At 45.5% G+C, this 4,168-nt stretch overlaps 1 pseudogene; it reads left to right on the forward strand.

Moving 5' to 3' along the window:
- Positions 1-1,767: 1,767 nt before the first annotated feature.
- On the forward strand, positions 1,768-3,929 carry LOC146199917 (uncharacterized; annotated as a pseudogene).
- The last annotated feature ends 239 nt before the right edge of the window (positions 3,930-4,168 follow it).

Below are 4,168 nucleotides of genomic sequence, written 5' to 3' on the forward strand. Positions count from 1 at the left end.
CCATGATCTGGTAATTGATGAAGGCTTGGTCTACATAGGACCAATGAGTTGTGATAGAACATGCGCGCAGACATGAAGCAACGTTTTCATTTATCCCATTTAGGAATTGAAAGATGTTTGCATAGAGCAAGAAAGGGCATTTTCTGGCGCGGAATGAATTCTGGGATAGACTTCATCCAGTCGTGTGTCAAGTACAGCCATGGATTAAGAGTCTTGTACCCCAGAACACAAATATCCGTGGGACAGAGTTGACACAGATGTAATGGTGTACAAGGGCTGGAACTCTTGGTAACTGTTGACTACTACAGCAAATATTTTAAAACAACACTAGAACACGGACAGATTTTTTAAAATAATGTTCACCAACTCGCCCAACAAGTCACTCTACTACAGGAACTTTTGGGAAGTAGGTGAGCTTACTTCTATCATTGCTTCTGCTAGCTATTATCAAGAAACTCAAAGCACATTTTGCACACCATGGAATTCCAGCTTTACTTGTGACAATAGTAATTAATTTTCGTGTGGTGAATTCACTGAGTCAGTTTCTATGTGGCAGTTTATTCATGACAAGTCTAGAGTATGAAATGAAATGGTCGAGTCGGCAGCCAAGACAGCAAAGTCTCTGCTAAAGAAAACTTTTCTTCCCCGGATCAGTGTAACACACCATGAAAAGGCGGATGAAAATGTACTATAACAGGACGTCACGGGATCTCCCCACACTATGCAAAGAAGACACGGAGCGAATAAACCACCTGCTCCAGGGTAGCCATGGGAAAAGGATACAGTTGTGAAACCTGTGACTCCAAGGTCCTACACAGTCTATGTCAATTGCAGCACACTGAGAAGAAATAAGGTGCACCGGCGAGAAGTGCCGAAACCAAATTATGGATGGTGGACATTCAAGGGTTTCCCGTCAGTTCAGACGGAGCCAGCATATCATCAACGACCGCACCTGCCACACCATCTCTGTTTAAATGTAAGAATTCACCCAACATTGTGAAAGAGTATCGTGTTAGGCCAAAACACTCAGTGCTGTCCACACCTCGACCGGTGCGGAAAAGAGCGCTACAGCGGCATGTAAATAATTATGTGGTGTCATAACAGCCTGTTGATGAGGTGTGGTGATAGTTTTATCTCCTTCAAAGAAAAGGGGGTGTCACAATACGTTTCGGTTTCGGAATGAGCCTGGTGCAAGTGTTATCAGACGCAGCAGTAAAAAAAATGGCGTTGCGTTGAAGTCGGTGTGTGTTCCACGTCCCTCCCTAACGGCCTGATCGCATGATGCACTCTGCAGAATTAACTCTCATTTTGGCGATCAAGTCTAACATGTCAATCGTACTAACACTACATCAAGGAAACACTACGAAAGACACCACCGCGCTGCTCACACGCATATATACAGCGACGTTCAGCGAGGTATCTCCCATACAAGGCCCCCATTTTAGGGCCAGTTACCTTCGCAATTGAGGGAAGTTATTGTAATCATTTTAGATTGAGCATTAGCTCTACTGCGGTTATATGAGTGTTTTGCGATGTTTATTGCCTCCGGACATACAATTGCATATGTTGTGAAGGATGCAGGATGTGGTCGTCTTCGGCGCGGCGGCTGCAGTGGCATGTTTGAACGCTCAAGTGGTCGCTGAAAAACGTGGTCGTCTGCTCGAATCTTTATTTCTGTGCGTGAACTGGCAACGGCGACTGGCATTGGTGCTTATCGCGTGTTATGTGTGCCGAACAGGGCTGTGCAGAATTAGAACCAACTGCGAAATGCCTGGGAAGTGTTGTGTGCCGTGGTGCAATGGCATTTACAAGACAGGCCCCAAAGTGCACGTCTTCTCGTTCCCTAAAGCCGACGAAGCAAAAAAAGCCTGGATACGTGCAATTCCACGCGAAAACCTGGTCGTTTCAGCAAACTCTTGGGTGAGACAGTTTTTGCAGCTTATTATTTTCCCAGCAAGTTGCTTCTACCCTTGGGGTTGCAAGCTTTGCTTAGAACTCCTTTGCAGCACGTAAAGGATAAATGCGTCACGCATAACTCGCGATGTCAAATAGCCGTACTTATGTTAGGGTATATTTATTCTGTTTAGGTCTGCGAACGTCACTTTAAAGCCGAAGACATCGTTCGAGAAGCAAACTATATTGAGCAAGCCACCGGCCGCAGAGTGACCGCGTCGCTCTCGCGTTTACGGCTTCGAACTCAGGCCGTACCGATGGCATTCCCCGATTGCCCATGCTACCTGTCCAGAGTAGGGACTATACGAGAGGACCCAGAGAGCAAGCAAATGCGCTTAGACGCCGCTGCCCTTGAGAAAATGCTCGCGGAGTCAATTATCACTGCCCAGAATGAGGACGAAGCAAATAAGCTTTCAAGCTTTGGCGCAAGCAGCTGATATTTTGGCATGTCATCGAGTGCAATGAACACGTCATTTCGGCTCACATTTGTAACGATGAGGCTCCTTGGATTAAATACTCTGTTATTATAAAAACCGACAGTAAACGTCGTAAAAGCACCAGTGAAGCTACTCGGATCCAAAGTGCTAGTTCCGTTGACGGTCGACAGCAAACGACGGCTGCTGGATTTTCTTGAGGGAGTGGAAAATTTTGATAGCGCCGTGAGTTCAAGTTCTGAAAGCTCAGATATGGACATCTGCGAGACTGTCGCTTCTCTTCTGAGCGAAATAACCGCAGCGCAAGGAGATGATAACTCCCCGACGATTCAACTGCTTACCGAGCAAGTGCAGCTAATGTCAAAAAAAAAAAAAAAAAAAAAAAAAAAAGAACGGTGGCGCTACTCTGCAGGCTTCATGGTTTACTGCTGCATACTTTTTACAATATCGCCTCATGCGAAAAAATACATGCGAAGTCACGGGAGCATCATCATGCCACACCCAAGGATTATTCGATAAATATGTTCATCACTCGGGGTGAACCCCCAGTTAGGGCAGCAAGACGGCATATTCCGCCGCTACATCGCCAAGAAGATATCCGACTTGAATGGAGTGATTCGAGTGATTGGAGCCAAACACAACCTAAAACACCACGAAGAAACTACCAGTTTCACAGATATAATAGTAAAATGGCCGCAAGTTGTCAACGTAAAAAACTCCTTTCAAAAGACTGAGACTAAGAGATGTATATCAAAAACCCGTCTACCCTTCTCCATTCGACTCGAGACTTTACTTTTTGAGCGATTTCTTGGACTGGTGGGAAAGGAGGGCGGACGCCTGTACACTGTCTTATGAAACTCATGGCGCTTTGATCCAGACGAGTCAAGCATTTATTGAGATTATAAGATACTGTTTTGAGTAGCTCAATAGGTCCTTTGTGCTCCTTGGGAAGGTCCAGACCAACTTTCTAGAAGACCGCTATGGATGTTACCGACGACTGGCTGGTTTGCAATATCATTTGTCTGTAAGGTAAATCTATGAATGTGATAACAAGTGGCGACTGCAGAGTACACTTGCACAAATGAGCGTGGTATCTGCAACTGACAATGAGAAAAATATAAATTGGGAAGAGCTTCAAATGCAAGCAGCTGTGCCAAGCAGAAATTTCAACACTGTTGTGACCGAACAGGCGCGGTCAAAATTGAAGGATGCAATTCCAGTCATTGCATATGTGGCTGCTTACTCGGTGCACATCGCTCCGAAGAGGTTGAAATGCGACAAATGCAAGGAGATCTTGACAATTGACAAGACTGTCACAGTTTCGCCTGACAATCACATGTACACTCTTGTCAAAGACATTGACAGGGTAGGCTGGTTTACCCAGCAGTGCCAGCTGTGAATGCTGTGGCTCACTATTACGTTGTGGTGGAAGAGTTGTCCAAGCAAGCAGAATTTATAAAGGTCCAAAACCAGCGCCAAGTCGCTGCGGAACTCACACTCCAACTGCTCAGCGATGAGGAGCCTTCAGACTTCGACGTCTGAGAACAGGGATACACGAGTGAGAAAGTGCTGAAATATGTGTTGTGGTGCAGCACAAACATTCTCCTCAAAAATTTTTGCCGACGATTGAATGACAAGGTGTCTGACCCGGACAACAAGAGTAAGAAGCGGAAGCTGCAAACTCTGACCAATAAATGAGTTAAACGCCGATGCGTGTAGAAAACACATGGCTCTTTGCTGTGTTTTAATGCTTGAGTTTAAACAGATTACTGCACGCGTAG

This window comes from Amblyomma maculatum, chromosome 2 (assembly GCF_055883805.1).
Source record: "Amblyomma maculatum isolate TAMU_Amacu chromosome 2, ASM5588380v1, whole genome shotgun sequence".
Taxonomy (NCBI): domain Eukaryota; kingdom Metazoa; phylum Arthropoda; class Arachnida; order Ixodida; family Ixodidae; genus Amblyomma; species Amblyomma maculatum.